The sequence below is a fragment of the Podarcis vaucheri genome (genome assembly GCF_965113315.1).
Source record: "Podarcis vaucheri genome assembly, chromosome: 14".
Lineage (NCBI taxonomy): Eukaryota > Metazoa > Chordata > Lepidosauria > Squamata > Lacertidae > Podarcis > Podarcis vaucheri.
Genome location: NC_138752.1, coordinates 53,325,649 through 53,344,071, shown reverse-complemented (window position 1 = coordinate 53,344,071; position 18,423 = coordinate 53,325,649). Strand labels below are relative to the sequence as shown.

The 18,423-nt window shown below is 46.6% G+C and overlaps 1 long non-coding RNA gene across 2 annotated transcripts in view; it reads left to right on the top strand.

Moving 5' to 3' along the window:
• LOC309519176 overlaps positions 1-18,423 on the top strand; it is a 59,563-nt gene that overhangs the window by 29,574 nt on the left and 11,566 nt on the right. The gene's annotated exons all lie outside the window — the stretch shown is intronic.

Here is an 18,423-nt window from a genome sequence, read left to right as displayed (position 1 = left end):
TGGGACTACAATCCCCATCATCCCTGACCACTGGTCCTGTTAGCTAGGGATGATGGGAGTTGTAGTCCCAAAAACATCTGGAGGGCCGAGTTTGGGGATGCCTGGGTCTGGGTTGTAAATGTGTTTTTGCATTTATAGTCTAACTTTTTCTCCCAGGAGCTCAAGGTGGTGTAAACTTAACTCCCACCTCCTGCTCTTCATTTAATCTTCACAACGTCGCTGTGAGGCAGGTTAGGCTGAGAGGCAGCGACTGACCCCCAAGGTCTGCCAGTGAGCTTTATTTTAGCCAGGTGGAGGGATTTGAACCCCCATTTCCCCCTAGCCCACCACTCTGAGCATACTGGCTTGTTTCCCCCCTCCCCATTTTATCCCCACAAGAACTCTGTGAGGGAGGCTGGGCTGAGAAAGAAGTGGCTGGTCATACAGTGAGCTCCTTTGTTGGCAAGGTGATGTCTCTGCTTTTTAAGATGCTGTCTAGGTTTGTCATTGCTTTTCTCCCAAGAAGCAGGCCTCTTTTAATTTCGTGACTGCTGTCACCATCTGCAGTGATCATGGAGCCCAAGAAGGTACTGGTTTTCCCAGTAGTGATGTATGGAAGTGAGAGCTGGACCATAAAGAAGGCTGATCGCCAAAGAATTGGTGCTTTTGAATTGTGGTGCTGGAGGAGACTCTTGAGAGTCCCATGGACTGCAAGAAGATCAAACCTCTCCATTCTTAAGGAAATTAGCCCTGAGTGCTCACTGGAAGGACAGATCGTGAAGCTGAGGCTCCAAGACTTTGGCCACCTCATGAGAAGAGAAGACTCCCTGGAAAAGACCCTGATGTTGGGAAAGATGGAGGGCACAAGGAGAAGGGGCCGACAGAGGACGAGATGGTTGGACAGTGTTCTCGAAGCTACCAGCATGAGTTTGACCAAACTGCGGGAGGCAGCGGAAGACAGGAGTGCCTGGCGTGCTCTGGTCCAGGGGGTCACGAAGAGTCGGACACGACTAAACGACTAAACAACAACAACAACACAGTGAGCTCCATTGTGGTTGTGCAGCGGGATTTGAACCCCAGTCTCTCCCAGGTCCTAGTCTGGCACTCTAACCACTGCACCCCACTGTTTCTTTCCCCTTCTTTCCCACTTCCCTCTCCAAAGTCTCCTCCGGGTCACTGCTGAGCATAATATGGAAACTGAGGAAGCAGGTCACGTAAGTTGTGCGCACACATCACCTTGAGAGCACATTAGAAGCACTTTTTGTCCCACAAAAATAAATTGAGGCACTGCAGTTTTGGGTTTTTTTTACCTCTCAGAGAGTTAAGATTCTCAGCAACGTTGGACGAATGATAGTGCCCAGACTTCTTTGAGGAGTGAAAATGTGCTTTGGATATGCTTTAAGTCCAGATACTCCAACAGCGGGATATAAATCATTAGAAACCCAACCAGAGCCTGGTGGATCACACCAAATGGGACTCAGCTAGCCCAATATCCTGTCCTCACAGCAGCCCCCAGATGCCTGTGGGAAACCTGAAAACACAGCCACTGTTCAGAGGTGCCCCCTGTCTATTTACCTTATAGGAACTTGCTTCATTGGGGATGTTGCCTGAGATCTGGGAGTCCACCATGAGTTGCAGAAAGTCAACTCTGTCCTGCAAAGGAACAGAGACAGAGGCAAGGGTTAGCAGGACAGAATGGAGTGTCAATCACACAGCTGACCTTTCACATGCGATGTCCAGGAAGGGGCCATACTGACTGGGTGCTGATTCTTTTGACGGTCCTTCTTGATTTTTTTGACAGCATCAATAAGGAAGTCTATGAAGGCAGTAGATGACAGGGTGAAGTTTAGTTTATTCAGCAGCATTGAATAAACTCAACTGCCCCCTGTCCCCCCAAAACAGTACTTCTGTCTTGTCAGGATTCAACCTCAATCTGTTAGCCGCCGTCCATCCTCCAACTGTTTACCTCACCACTTTTTCCAGGAAAATGCACTCTTTAGCACTGAAAACATCAAATTGCAGAAATCCTAGTTGATGTTTCATCAACTAGCAAAGCCACCCGCTCTTGCTTGCTACAGGGCGACTGTCACAAGACTGGCTGCAGAACACTCACTTTCCGGTATTCAAGAAAGGTCCAGGTGAAAGGCAAAGGCCTTGGGCCAGGAATCCCCAGCTTCTTAAACAAACTGTGTGGCCAGATTCCATAGCTGGAGAGACAGCCAGTGAGAGAAAACCAGTTTAAGAGGTGTTGTAATGAAAGCATGTGCCGGACCGGAAAAAATAGCTGAATAGCAAGTAACCTAAGTGTTAGGTGCAGGGTTTTTGTTTTGTTTTGTTTTGATGGTTGGGTTTGTTTGTTTTTGCATTGGACTACTTGCTTGGACTACTGCAATGCGCTCTACGTGGGGGTACCTTTGAAGGTGACTCAGAAACTGCAATTAATCCAGAATGCGGTAGCTAGACTGGTGACTGGGAGTGACCGCCGAGACCATATAACAACGGTCCTGAAAGACCTACAATGACTCCCAGTACATTTCCGAGCACAATTCAAAGTGTTGGTGCTGACCTTGAAAGCCCTAAAAGGCTTCGGTCCTGTATACCTGAAAGAGCGTCTCCACCCCCATCATTCTGCCCAAGGATCTTCTGGTGGTTCCCTCACTGAGAGAAGCAGAGCTACAGGGAACCAGGCAGAGGGCCTTCTTGGTAGTGGCGCCCGCCCTGTGGAACAGCCTCCCATCAGATGTCAAGGAAATAAACAACTGACTTTTAGAAGACATTTGAAGGCAGCCCTGTTCAGGGAAGTTTTTAATGTGTGACATTTTAATGTATTTTTAATCTTTGTTGGAAGCCGCCCAGAGTGGCTGGGGAAACCTAGCCAGATGGGTGGGGTACAAATAATAATTAATAATAATAATAATAATCTCTCTTCACCACTCTCTTACCCAAGAAGTGGGGGCTATATCACCAAGTAGTTACAAACAACAGGCGGGAGGTGATGACCCAGCCGCTGCTGTAAGGGCAGAAGGCATCACGGAAAGACATGTTCACTACAACCAGCTATGCCACCCACCTGCTCAACTTCAGCCCCAACTGGCCCCCACCCTCCAGAACGCACTGGGATCAAGAGAGCCAGAAGCTGATCTCATCATTGGAAAGGTCCTGCCTAAACTGAAATCAGTGCTAATAACTTTCTGGATTTTTTGTTGGAAAGGGTAAATGAGGAAAACATATGGGCTCGCGTTTGGATGCCTACGTCAGACATCGCCGTGCAGACTCAGAAAACATTGCAGCATCCATCCCACAATAAGCACCCATCTGGAAGGCCCCTCCCTGACACTAGTCCTCATGAGTTAATGTCATAATCAACGGTCCGCAAGGTTCTGTAAGGTTCTTTCTTGAATCCTTGTATTCCAGGGCTGGCATACACCCGAATTTTCCTGGACATTACCAGGATTTCAAAGGTGGAATTGACATCTGAGGGGAATTTCCAAAAGGCAGTGCTTTCTCCTGGATCTTCGGCAAGTCAATTGAAAAAACACGTGTGTTTTTGTAACAACTTTAGGGTCTTTTTTTTAAAAAAAAAACAAACCAAAACCCACCTCAACAATTTTTTGGGTTTCCTGGTTTTTACCTTTTGAAATATGGTAACCTTATTGTATTCCATCTTGATCCCTGAGATTATCTGCAGGGGCCTCGTCAGTCATTTCTCTGCTTGAAGGCAACAAGAAACGGAGCCTTTAGTGACATTGGCCTAGTCCTGTGGAACTCCCTGCCACTGGAGATTCCCCAGGCACCTTCCATTCCAACTTTTAAATGCTGGTGGGAAACGTTCCTGTTCCGTCAGGTTTATGCAAGTAGTTAAGAATACATATTTTCACAATAGTTACTGTAGTTGATTTCTGGTTTTAATGTTTAAAATATGGTTCCTATTGTATGCTTTCATACACAAATATTGTAACCCACTCTGACATTTTAATGAGAATATAAATATTTTTATGAATAAATGTTGAAAAAAGTCAACTTGTATCAGAGAGCCCTTCAAACTGAGGATGTCATCAGAAAGAGGACTGCCTTCTGCAATGGAGGACACATGGCCACCGTATGTTCTTTGTGTGTGTGTGTGTGTGTGTGTGTGTGTGCGCAAGCACACACGCTTGGAGGAGGAAGCTGATGTCTGTAGCTTTGCCGCACGTCCCTTCCCAAGCTGGAATTTGAAAGCAAATTGATTTAAGGGGGGGATGGACGACTAAAGCGCTAGCAATTATTTTGTCATTTGAGGATAATAAGCCTGTGGAAATGCAAGATAACGCAAGAAAAAACGAGTGTGCTAACCAATTATTTTCTTAAAATATAAAATAGGAGGAGGAATAATCAATAATGTTAAAACTACGTGGCAGTCATTTTAGGACGATTGCTGCTGTTTGTGTCAACCTGCTTCTTGAAAACAAGACAATCTCTTTGCTAGAGCTTCCCAGCTTGGTTTTTTCTTTCTTTCTATGAAGAGCCCCTCCCTTCAACAACAGAATCCTGATTTTGCTCCAGATAGTAGGGGGATATTATGCTAAACCAGATTGCGGGAGTATTATATATATTTTCTACCAGGGAGGAGGGCTGTGCCACCCCCATTCCGCCGAGTTGTAGCAAGAATCCAGGGAGTCCCAAGGTCTGTACTCCTTTGGGGAACTGAAGGCACAGCAGAGACTGTTGTTGCTTTAATAAATATGATTTATTCACCTATTTACACCTTCAGTCTGCATGGAGAGAGTCCAGATCTTACAGCACAATCCTTTCTAGAGGGGCTTGTCCCCCATAGCAGTGCAGCCCTGGAGTACAAGGCATCTCACTCCACCAGCCTTCAGCCAGCCTGCCCAAGATGGATCCCAGTCTTCCTTCTTCCTTCTTCATCTTCCCAGAACACCTGACCAAAACACTCCCCTTTCCTGACACTTCAAACACACACTCCATCACCTTGGCAACATCTGTCTCCCCAGGCCATAGGATTCCGTTGGTCTCCAATCTTAATTGTCAAAATAATTGAAATCTTACCATTTATTAATTCATAGGGTTTACGGAGGTCCCCCAAAATCTATAATAATATGTATCTATCTGTTGCCAAATACCTATTTGCAGTATTAAGCCCCCATCTGGAAGTACCCAGAGCCACAAGGCTGGGCTTGATCCAATCTGGAAAGACAGCTCTTAACTGGTTTAGATGCAGAAACAGAATCAATCAATCAAAACGGAGACTGGTATGTCCTTCATGATGGAAATGCCAGCTTTGCTCTCCAGAAGCCTCTCTAGGAAGGTCTGTGGGATCTTGGGAGAGAAGGTAATGCTGAGCTGGATAGACCAGTGATGGCGGCTAAGAGATTGAGGTTGAATCCTGACAAGATAGAAGTCCTGTTCTTGTGGGACAGGGGGTGGGCAGATGTGGGGGACTCCCTGGTCCTGAATGGGGCAACTGTGCCCCTGAAGGACCAGGTACCAGCCTGGGAGTCATTTTGGACTCACAGCTGTCCATGGAGGCACAGGTCAATACTGTGTCCAAGGCAGCTGTCTAGCAGCTCCATCTGGTACACAGGCTGAGACCCTGTCTGCCCACAGACTGTCTCACCAGAGTGGTGCATGCTCTGGTTATCTCCCGCTTGGACTACGGCCATGTGCTCTACGTGGGGCTATCTTTGAAGGTGGCCCAGAAACTGCAAGTAATCCAGAATGCGGCAGCTAGACTGGGGACTGGGAGTGGCTGCTGAGACCATATCACACTGGTCCTGAAAGACCCACAGTGGCTCCCAGTACATTTCTGAGCACAATTCAAAGTGCTGGTGTTGACCTTGAAAGCCCTAAATGGCCTTGGCGCAGTATACCTGAAGGAGCATCTCCACCCCCATCATCCAGCCCAGACACTGAGGTCCACCTCCAAGGGCCTTCTGGCGGTTCCCTCACTGTGAGAAGCGAGGTTACAGGGAACCAGGCAGAGGGCCTTCTCGGTAGTGTCACCCATCCTGTGGTTTGCCCTCCCATCAGATGTCAAGGAAATAAAGAATTACACAACTTTTAAAAGACTGTAATGGGATGTTTTTAATACTTGATGTTTTATTATGTTTTTAGATATGCAGGAAGCCGCCTGGAGTGACTGGGGAAACCCAGTCAGATGGGTGGGGTATTATTAATAAAATTGTTGTTGTTGTTGTTCATGTGACTTCATATTAAGCCTGGAGCTGGAGTTGACAACATCTGCCCACTCTTCCTTTATAGAAGCTCTTCAGATACATTATTATACTTATGTCTGATGAAGATAGAAAATGAACTAAGTATAAGGGCCAAGCATTTTCGAGTTCAAGCTGTCTTTGCTTGAGTTTATGATGTAATCGTGAGTCAATGGCTTGAGGCAACGAAGGGAGAGGCTGAACCCTGGAAGGGAATTTCCCTGCCTTGTTCAAGAAGAGTAAAGTGCAGTTTTCCTGCTTAGTGTGATCTTGTGACAGAGATGCTGGCTGAGGCAAGAGGAGTGAAAGTCTTGCATCTTCCTCTGGCTGTGGTACAGTATCTGCTGGGCTGGAAAACATCTCCAGAGAAAGAGGAAGCCAGCCTGGTCTCGTGGTTTGTCTACAAGGAAATCCTTCTCCATGCAATGCATAGTTAAACTATGGAACTCACTCCCACAGGAGGCAGGGATGACCAATCCACCCAAAGAGGATTGGACTGTTAGGATTTTACATAACCGATGCTGGCTAGTGTGATTAGTATAAATCACATGAGGTGTCTGAGAAGAGTGTGGGAACGGAAGACTGTCTTATCTCTTCCGTCTGAGAGTGTTATTGCACTGTACTTTCACTTTTGCTGTATGCTTTCGGTTTCTGCTTTTGAATTCTGGTGCTGGAGTCCCATGGACTGCAAGAAGATCCAACCTCTCCATTCTGAAGGAAATCAGCCCTGAGTGCTCACTGGAAGGACAGATCCTGAAGCTGAGGCTCCAAGACTTTGGCCACCTCATGAGAAGAGAAGACTCCCTGGAAAAGACCCTGATGTTGGGAAAGATGGAGGGCACAAGGAGAAGGGGACGACAGAGGATGAGATGGTGGGACAGTGTTCTCGAAGCTACCAGCATGAGTCTGACCAAACTGCGGGAGGCAGTGGAAGTCAGAAGTGCCTGGCGTGCTCTGGTCCAGGGGGTCATGAAGAGTCGGACATGACTGAACGACTGAACAACAACAACAAATTCTGTTTCTGCCAGGGTTTGGAGGGCACAGACGTGATTATGGATTCTCTGTGTATATTGTGAATAAAATGTAGTTTAGACCTATGGATGTCTCTATCTTCTTGCTGCGTGATGCCAGAAGACATGTGTGCACTTTTCGTATGAGAAGAGTCTCAGAGGGGCACTCTGGACATGCCATTCCAGAGACGTGCCTACTGGGAGACGCTCGGAGGTACTGGGGGTCTGCCGTCCCCCCAGGAGCATTTGCCAACATGGACAAGTTCATGGAGGAGAAGACTATCAATGTCTATGCTCTGCCTCCCATAGTTGGAGGCAGCAGTGCTTCTGAATTTTGGTTGCTGGAGATTATGGGAGGGGAGGGGGCTTTGCGAATGATTCTGGCTTGCTAGCTTCCCACAGGCCAGATGGGGTCCCTCAGCCTGATCCAACAGTCCATAAGACTACCTCTGCCAAAGGCTGATTTAGTCCAGATGCACCAATGGGAAACCTGCAAGCAGGACAGCCCTCCCCTCCCCATTTGTGATCTCCATAAAACAGTCATATTTCCTCCCACAGAGGAGGGAGAACATTGCCACTGTGGCTAGTGGGCATGGATAGCTTTCTTCTCTATGGATTTGTCTAAGTCAGACTTCCTCAACCTCAACCTCGGCCCTCCAGATGTTTTTGGCCTACAACTCCCAAGCTCCCTAGCTAGCAGGACCAGTGGTCAGGGATGCTGGGAACTGTAGTCTTAGAATATCTGGAGGGCTGAGGTTGAGGAAGCCTGGTCTAAGCTACCTTCCAAGACATCCCTACACCTTTTTGGGATGAATTCCACCACCCCTTTTATCATATCACTTTAAACAGTCATGGCTTCCCTCAAAGAAGCCTGGGAATTGTGGTTTGTTAAAGGTGCTGAGAGTCTGAAGACCCCCCTAGTCCTCTTACAGAGCCATGATTCCAAAATGGATTAACAATCAATCACTCTGGGAACTGCATCTCTGCAACAGGAAAAGGGGGTCACCTAACATCACTTAATGCCCTTAACAAACTACAGTTCCCCTTTATTTTTGGGACGGGGGGAGCCAGTGTTGTTTAACGTGCTTTACTGAGTTGCTTCTCTCTGGACTTGTCCTTTTGAAGGGACTAGAGAGCCCTTTTGGCCTAAGTGTGCCCATAATGACGACTTCTCCCCTAGTTAGATTAGGCTTGCAAATGACAAAAGACGTCCCGGCAATAAGGCAATGCCCAGGTCGAGGAAGTGTGAGTGATGGGTAGTGACCAAAGGACTCTGGGAACTGAGCCTGAGACTAGCAGGAAGACTAACCTCAAGGTCTGTGCTTAATGTTATGTGTATGTAGCCCACAGCAATCACGACTACATACAGAGAGCCAGTGTGGTGTAGTGGTTAAGAGTGGTAGTCTCATAATCTGGGGAACCGGGTTCGCGTCTCCGCTCCCCCACATGCAGCTGCTGGGTGACCTTGGGCCAGTCACACTTCTCTGAAGTCTCCTAGCCCCACTCACCTCACAGAGTGTTTGTTGTGGGGGAGGAAGGGAAAGGAGAATGTTAGCCGCTTTGAGACTCCTGAAGGGGAGTGAAAGGCGGGATATCAAATCCAAACTCTTCTTCTTCTTCTCCTTCTCTACATGTGTAATAATGTACTGGGATTATATGAATAAGTGCTTTGTGCTCCTCGCAATGGCACAGATTATTTTTTGGGTGCTAACCCAATCTATTGGCTTCTGCCATGGCTGAATTTGACTTTCCAGCTCGATGTGTTCATTGGCTACATTCACCCCAACTCAATGGGACATTTGTCCACAACAAAGTTGTGAAAGGAGTGCCTTTATCCCAGCCATTGCTCCCCAAATTCTATTACAGTGGTACCTCGGGTTACAGATGCTTCAGGTTACAGACGCTTCAGGTTACAGACTCCGCTAACCCAGAAATAGTACCTCAGGTTAAGAACTTTGTTTCAGGATGAGAACAGAAATTGTGCAGCAGTGGCAGCAGGAGGCCCCATTAGCTAAAGTGGTACCTCAGGTTAAGAACAGTTTCAGGTTAAGAACGGACCTCAAGAATGAATTAAGTTCTTAACCCAAGGTACCACTGTACCCTGAAATCTCCAGACTAGTATACGTCTGGAAAAGTAGCATTTAGAAGTATTGACCCAGAATGAACTGTGGAAGCCCCTGCTAGGACAAGGTCAGTGGCTGCTTGCTGCTATATTCCTTGTCTGCTGAGTAGAGCAGTGACTCGTGTGCAGGGACAGCGATGGACTGGGAACGGTTGATTTAGTGCCAAGTACATTGTAGAGACGCAGTGGGGGCAATGAGGCTATTGTATCAATAAGGTAAGAAGTACATACAGAAATAAAAGACATTAAAGGATATTAATATTATTTAAGATAAGTTCAATGCACAAATATATTCTTGTTCTTTTGCACACATTTCCTAATGTTTACTAATTATTAGTTTGTTTGAACATGGTTATGGGAGAGATATGGAAGCCTTTGCCGATTTCAAAAGCACACTCCTTCCTCACAGATCAGAGACAGAGATGATGAAGAATCTGTCTAATTCGTTTAAAGATTAACTTTGGTGCAATTTGCTGCTGTTTACCGTGCTTGTATGGTATGTGCGGGTTATGTTCCGGGCCTCCGCACAAGTCAGTGAAGTGCACATAAATGGGAAGCATTCTGGCTCACGAGAAGACCCACCCAAGAACCCAAAGAAGACGTCCTCTTCAGGCTCCAGGGTGCTCTCCACTTTTGGGTTTGACTTCTGGGTCCCTGGCAAGGTAAAAAAAGGTAAAGGACCCCTGGATGGTTAAGTCCAGTCAAAGGCAACTATGGGGTTGCAGCGCTCATCTCACTTTCAGGTCGAGGGAGCCGGCGTTTGTCCACAGACAGCTTTACAGATCATGTGGTCAGCAGGACTAAACCGCTTCTAGCACAACAGGACATCATGACAGAAACCAGAGCGCATGGAAACGCCATTTACCTTCCCACTGGAGAGGTACCTATTTATCTACTTGCACTGGCGTGCTTTCGAACTGCTAGGTTGGCAGGAGCTGGGACAGAGTCAAGCAGATTCGAACCGCCGACCTTCCGATTGGCAAGCTCAAGAGGCTCAGTGGTTTAGACCACAGCACCACCCGCATCCCTTGGGTCCCTGGCCCCGCATCAGTGCATGGTTGTGTGCAGATAGATCACATGTATTGTAAATGGGGAGCCACCTGCATTGGCCTGGCCAACTCATACAGTTTCTTTGACCGGTATGTGAAGATGTCATGTCACAGCTGAAGTGGAATGGGCAACGTGAAAGTTATTATGTAATGAGTAGGATATATAAAAAGCTGTACAAAACCTGTGATCAGTGCAGCTCCCATTACTTTAGAGGACTGTCCTTTACTGCAGTGAAGTCCATAAAGAGGGGTATCATCTTGCTTGGATATTAGTTCCCTACCTGGGCAAACCAAGGGCATGATTTTGGCCACCCCTGTGACACTTTGATTCTGGACCTGCTGCTGGATCTGAAAGTGGCGCCTGCTTCCCAGATCATCGCAGACTTCTGTTGTGGGGTGTGTGGGGGGGAACCATAGGTGCCACCTCCCTGGGGACCTGGGTGCCCAAACACCCACAAAATTCCCCATGAGGGAGCCGGACACGCACAAATTTCAGCTCCAGGGCCATGCACGGTGCATGGCACCCGCAGCCCTGGGCACCCATGGTCGTGGGGCCAAGCTGACACTCCTGGCGGAAATTGGCTGGTGTGATGAGTGGGGTCCACACTGCTCCCCCTTGCCTCCCTCCATTGCAGCTCTCCTATTCCCCTCCCCTGCTGTTTACTCCAATACACCGTCCCTTCCTAAATCACTGCTTTACATTCCTTCATGGGAATGAATGGTAGCCATTGACCGGTGCAGGAGGCAAGGAGGGTACCCCTCTCACCCACCACGAGAGTGGCACCCCAATATGTTACTGGCCCCTCTCCAGCACGACAAGAGCTGGCTTCTTTTGTCCTGTGGGAGGTGTGCACAATGCAGCCTGCCTTTCAGAAAAAGCTTTGTGCCTTTGGGAGTTACTTTCTTCACTTAACAAAAAGGAGCATTGATTTATTTCCTCTCTCTCCCTCTGCTCATCTCGCCCACAGACTTGCGGACAACCTGCTTCTCTGCCATTTATACATCGCTAAAGCTCTGCCACAGCTGACCTTGGCTGGCGCAGCCTTCCCATCGATTTCAAGGCAGTGATGCTAATCTATACCAGCAGCCAGGGAGCGTGGCCTGCTTCTCTCTGGGCATGACTCATTTGCTTTGGAGGGTATGTGTGTATGTCTTCTGAGCTCAGGCTTCAATTTCTGGCTCTCTGGTTTCAGAAGGGGGATTTTGGTATTGCATGGAATCTACTCTTATCATATAATGGATGTGGGAACTCTCAGGGAGGGGAGCTCAGAGGCAGCACAGTCCCTTTGCCTTGAGGAGTAAAGGTACCCCTGACAATTAGTCCAGTCGTGAACGACTCTAGGGTTGTGGTGCTCATCTCGCTTTACAGGCTGAGGGAGCCGGCGCCCGTCTGCTATCGCAGACGGTATTTCCGGGTCATGTGGCCAGCATGACTAAGCCGCTCCTGCCGAAGTCAGAGCAGCGAATGGAAACGCCGTGTACCTTCCTGCCAGAGCGGTACCTATTCATCTACTTGCACTGGTGTGCTTTCAAACTGCTAGGTTGGCAGGAGCTGGGACCAAGCAACAGGAGCTCACCCTGTCACGGGGATTTGAACCACCGACCTTTCAATCGGCAAACCCAAGTGGCACAGTGGTTTAACCCACAGTGCCACGCATGTCGCTGCCTGCTTTGAGGAGTTGTTGTTGTTTAGTCCTTTAGTCGTGTCCGACTCTTCATGACCCCCTGGACCAGAACACACTCAGGCACTCCTGTCTTCTACTGCCTCCCACAGTTTGGTCAAACTCATGTTAGTAGCTTCGAGAACACTGTCCAGCCATCTCATCCTCTGTTGTCTCCTTCTCCTTGTGCCCTCCATCTTTCCCAACATCAGGGTCTTTTCCAGGGAGTCTTCTCTTCTCATGAGGTGGCCAAAGTATTGGAGCCTCAGCTTCAGGACCTGTCCTTCCAGTGAGCACTCAGGGCTGATTTCCTTTAGAATGGAGAGGTTGGATCTTCTTGCAGTCCGTGGGACTCTCAAGAGTCTCCTCCAGCACCATAATTCAAAAGCATTCATTCTTCGGCGATCGGCCTTCTTTATGGTCCAGCTCTCACTTCCATACATCACTACTGGGAAAACCATAACTTTAACTATACGGGCCTTTGTCGGCAAGGTGATATCTCTGCTTTTTAAGATGCTGTCTAGGTTTGTCATTGCTTTTCTCCCAAGAAGCAGGCGTCTTTTAATTTCGTGGCTGCTGTCACCATCTGTAGTGATCATGGAGCCCAAGAAAGTAAAATCTCTCACTGCCTCCATTTCTTCCCCTTCTATTTACCAGGAGGTGATGGGACCAGTGGTCATGATCTTCGTTTTTTTGAAGTTGAGCTTCAGACCATATTTTGCACTCTCTTCTTTCACCCTCATTAAAAGGTTCTTTAATTCCTCCTCACTTTCTGCCATCAAGGTTGTGAAATCTGCATATCTGAGGTTGTTGATATTTCTTCCTTGAGGGGTGCCAACTGGCAACTCTCCTTTGAAAAAATTTCCATTAAGACCCTCATCTTGCCCCTTTTGCTTTCAGATGACATATTCACGATGGCTTCGTGTTTGCAGGTCCAGAGGAAGTCTGAGGAGGAGGAGGCAGAAGCTGTAATCAGGATGCAACCTAAGAGGTATCCGTTTAAACTTTAAAGGCTAGCAAGGTTAAAGGTACAGGGATAGTCTAGGAACCTGGCAATCCCTTGTTGTTTAAATCCCATGGAAACCCCTTTCTGCAAGCTGTTGCACCCAACTTTCCAACGACATGCTCGCTTTATGACTATGTCCTGAAAAGGGCTAAGAGGTGTATTTGAAGAGGAGTGAAATAGCCTGGGATTCTTCCCTGTTACTTCTTTATTTTTTGTTCACTCAAGAATGCAGCTGGCAAGACTTTCTGAAACATTCCTAAGAAAGAAAGAAAGATGAAAGAAAGAAAGAAAGAAAGAAAGAAAGAAAGAAAGAAAGAAAGAAAAGAAGCATCCAAAGACACATACAATTTCCAGTAAAAAAAGCTTCCATTTTTATTGGAAGCAAAATCTGGGAGTTGACCAGGGGAAGAGGGGAAGGATGGTTTCCATATAAAACAGCTGAAGCAAAATTTAACAATAGGTGGTAGAATAAAAACAGGCTGAATTTTCAGGAACTTCTCCATCTTTCCCTAGCCCAAAGCTAAAGCAAGGATTTCTTGACTGTGATATTGTTAAGGAAAGATTAATTTTTTAAAGTGGCAAGCTGTATCGGTTTTGTTCTCTAAGCTGACAGCAGGCAGGCATGTTGAAAGTTTAAACTGAGTGTTGAACAATACTGTTTTCTCATTTTTATCTCTTTTTACTTTGCTACCTGAAAGTTAGTGCTGCGAGTGGAAAGCTGTACCCTTGAGAGTTTTATTGGCGTTACAATATTACTTCTCTCTTAACCCATTTAACACTGTCATCCTATCTTGGGCCGGATGATTTAACTCATGTATGATTGCATTTATTAATCCAGAGCAGAGGGAGAAAGGTGTGTCCAAAGGTAGGCATGAAAAATCCCCAAACAGCATCCTCCTCCGGTGCTGCTCTTAAACCTCACACACAGGTGCCTCTCTGCTCACTTTCAACCACAGGCCAGAGAATTTGTGTTTGATATCTGAAGGTGAGAGCAGAGGTGGACTTTGGGTGGGTTTTAAATAAAAATTATTATTATTATTATCTCTGGGCCCTGACTGTACTTGCCAAGTGCTGGGGTTGCCAGTGTTTGCAGACCTGCTCCCATCATCCCCTGTTTCCACATAAATCACACAAATCTTTCTATCCACCACAACATCTTCCTCTGCTGCTGTAAACTGAGCAGGCTAAAAGCCCTCGCCCTCAGCTAATGAACTGCCCGGCTATGCCACCTGTCCAGAGCATGTAAATTGATGCAAATCTGCCCATTTCACACAATTTATCCCACCTTCCTGAAATCAGCCTGAAACAGTTTGAGAGAGGCTGGGAAATAACTGATAGCAGAACTTTCACACATCACAACATTAGGGCAGCCCAGTTTCCGGAGGGAAGCAATGAGAGAGGCATCAACGGACTATTTCCAGGTAGGTGTGGGAAACCAATCTTGTTAGATCTTAATGTGAGACTTGCCAGAGGTGCCGTATTCAGCATTAACAGAAAGATAATCAGTTCTTTTCTTCAGGTAAACAAGCCACCTGCCCTTTGGACAAATATTATCCACCCACCGCTGAGGCTTTGAGGCATCAGGCATAAGCCTGCATTTTATTAATGTTTGATCAGGACTTGTATATTAAAGAGAGAGCTTAGATTTTCAAAAGTTTCAAGCCAGCAGTTTACAACCTTGGTAATGTTTATTCTCCTAGACAAGGGCCCCTTTGATTGATAGCAGAAAACAATTCTCAAAGTCGTAAAAGCTGGAATTACAGACTGAGTGAGGACACTGACCCTATATGTTACAGAAGATAAAAAAAGGCAGAAATAAATAATTAGGAATGAGTAAATAGTAAAATAATGCCAATGTGCCTCCCAGTAAAATGAGCCAGATCTTCTTTCCAAGGTTAAAGACCAAATGGAGAAGCATCTAGCTGGCAAGTCTTTTTTTAAAGCTGTTTCTTTCTTAAACTGAAGAGAGTTAAAGGGCAATAAATGTTGGGAAAAGCAGCTGGCTGGAAAAGGGGGGGGGAAATGTAAACTGGAGAGGCTTCTTTTAAAGCGGTTTTTTACTGTGTTCCTTTTTACTGAGTTCCTTTTCTACTTTACAAAGGCCTTATTCCTTTTAAAAGGCTACCTATGTTATGTATTAAATATATTGTCTTAAATGTAATTATGCAAAGGATTTAAGAAATGCTAGATTTCATATAGTTGTAAGAGTTAAATTAAGTCAGCCACCAGCCTAGCCCTGCCAGACGGAAAGACGCCATCTGAGCAGTCCTGATATATTAGTTGTCAGACATTTGTTTAGAAACCTTCAAATGAAGGAGATCTTTCAATGTTGATGTGAAACTCAAGATCCTTGACATATGTTTAAGATAAAAATTTAAGATTAACCATTTGTTTTAGAAGGCAATAGGGCAAGGAGGGCAAGAGGTGAGCTGGTAATTAAGATGCCTTGTTGAGACACATGTAAGATATATTACTACTTATTTGTCATTTATAGATGTAACAATATATAGCTCTTTGTGTTCCATATAAGGACAGGAGGATATGGGTGTATCTTCTAGGATTGGTTCTAGCAATCAGCCAATAGGAAATTCAACCAGGCTGATTGGACAGAGGCAGCCAAAGGAGGAGCAAAGGGGGCTGGATTAAGGGAATATAAGTGCTGGCCATAATGGCAGGAGGCCAGGCCAGAGCTTGGTAACCATATACCACTGTGCCTCTCATTTATTTGTCTGACAAATAAATTATTATTTTAATTTCTCTATTGCTGCGTTGAATATTTCATTCCAGCTAAGCGTTAACCACAAGCAGGGTGCTACAGCTTAGGACCAGTTTATATACTCAGCAGAATTAAGCTGTATGCTCTCTCCCCCTCCCCCCAATTTTACCTTTTCAGGCCCTGGGTGCAGACAGATTGCCTGCTTGCCATGGAAGTTTGGGTGCAACTCAGACAGGGGTGTACCTAGAGGTTGGCAAAACCTGCTGGGGGTGCAAAAATCACCCGAGAAATCTACCTCCAATTATCTGTATAAGGTTCTGAGTTTAAATAAGAGCTGGGAGCTGAGTGTTAGGAGAAATGGCAAGTCAATATGAAGGTAGCCTGCTGGAGACTATGGAGTGTACAACATAAATGTGTGTGGCGATGGGATGCCACTGTTGCAGCGAGATTGAATGTAGGAGAAGCTCGCCACCCTTCTTGCACTCTGGACCAAAGGTGTGCATATTTTCACTTTTCATAGAATCATAGAGTTGGAATAGACCACAAGGGCCATCGAGTCCAACCCCCTGCCAAGCAGGAAACACCATCAGAGCACTCCTGACATATGGTTGTCAAGCCTCTGCTTAAAGACCTCCAAAGTAGAAGACTCCACCACACGCCTTGGCAGCAAATTCCACTGTCGAACAGCTCTTACTGTCAGGAAGTTCTTCCTAATGTTTAGGTGGAATCTTCTTTCTTGTAGTTTGGATCCATTGCTCCGTGTCCGCTTCTCCCTCCTCTATGTGACATCCTTTTATATATTTGAACATGGCTATCATATCACCCCTTAACCTCCTCTTCTCCAGGCTAAACATGCCCAGCTCCCTTAGCGGTTCCTCATAAGGCATCGTTTCCAGGCCTTTGACCATTTTGGTTGCCCTCCTCTGGACACGTTCCAGTTTGTCAGTGTCCTTCTTGAACTGTGGTGCCCAGAACTGGACACAGTACTCCAGGTGAGGTCTGACCAGAGCAGAATACAGTGGCACTATTACTTCCCTTGATCTAGATGCTATACTCCTATTGATGCGGCCCAGAATTGCATTGGCTTTTTTAGCTGCCGCATCACACTGTTGGCTCATGTCAAGTTTGTGGTCAACCAAGACTCCTAGATCCTTTTCACATGTACTGCTCCCAAGCCAGGTGTCACCCATCTTGTATTTGTGCCTCTCATTTTTTTTGTCCAAGTGCAATACTTTACATTTCTCCCTGTTAAAGAAGAAGAAGAAGAAGAAGAGTTTGGATTTGATATCCCGCCTTTCACTCCCCTTCAGGAGTCTCAAAGCGGCTAACATTCTCCTTTCCCTTCCTCCCCCACAACAAACACTCTGTGAGGTGAGTGGGGCTGAGAGACTTCAGAGAAGTGTGACTGGCCCAAGGTCACCCAGCAGCTGCATGTGGAGGAGCGGAGACACGAACCCGGTTTCCCAGATTACGTGACTACCGCTCTTAACCACTACACCACACAAGTTCATCTTGTTTGTTTTGGCCCAGTTCTCTTATCTGTTAAGGTCGTTTTGAAGTGTGATCCTGTCCTCTGGGGTGTTAGCCACCCCTCCCAGTTTGGTGTCATCTGCAAATTTGATCAGGATGCCCTTGAGTCCATCATCCAAGTCGTTGATAAAGATGTTGAATAAGACCGGGCCCAAGAAAGAACCCTGTGGCACCCCACTAGTCACTCTTCTCCAGGATGAAGAGGAACCATTGATGAGCACCCTTTGGGTTCGGTCAGTCAGCCAGTTACAAAGCCACTGAGTAGTAGCATAGTCAAGACCGCATTTTCCTCCTTGCCTTGCCCTCACCCTGGATGTTTTGAGTACTTCTGTAAAACGTAGTGATTTATAATGTGGCTATTGTGGCAAAGCGACTTTTTCAGGGTGGGGGTGCCAATACAGCTCCTTGCCAAGGACACAAGGGACCCTAGGTATGTCCCTCAACTCAGCTTGCCAAATTGGGGAGGTCTTGCGTGGGTTAAGAAGACAGAGTTAGGGGGCCTCCAGATTCCAAGACTGTCCCCGTATCTTTTAACCTCTTGAGCTGACCTTTCTGTCTCTTTTGATGGGAAGACTGATATTCTCAGGTTGCATGCTGTTTTACAACTTCCTGCTCCCCTCACACGACTCTCTCAGACCCCAAGATGAGAGGCCACACTGGAACTCAAAAAAGGATATTGCAAAGTTGAGAAAGGGCGGCCAGAATGGATGGAGCAGCTCACCTATGCAGAACGGTTGCCACGTTTGGGACTTTATAGTTTAGAGAGAAGGCAGGTTTATGGCGTGGAGGAAATGGGTAGGGAAAAGTTGTCCTCCCTTTCTCATTAACACTAGAACTCCAGGATATCCAATGAATCTGAACGTTGGATGATTCAGGACAGACAGAAGAAAGTCCTTTTTCAATGCAACACATAGTTCTCCCATAGGAGGCTGTGATGGCCACCAACATAGATAGCTTTAAAAGAGGCTTGGAAAAAGTCATGGGGAGCTATTTAGGGCTAGTAGCCACAATAGCACGGGACGCGGGTGGCGCTGTGAGTTAAACCACAGAGCCTAGGACTTGCTGATCAGAAGGTTGGCGGTTCAAATCCCCGCAATGGAGTGAGTTCCCGTTGCTCAATCCCTGCTCCTGCCAACCTAGC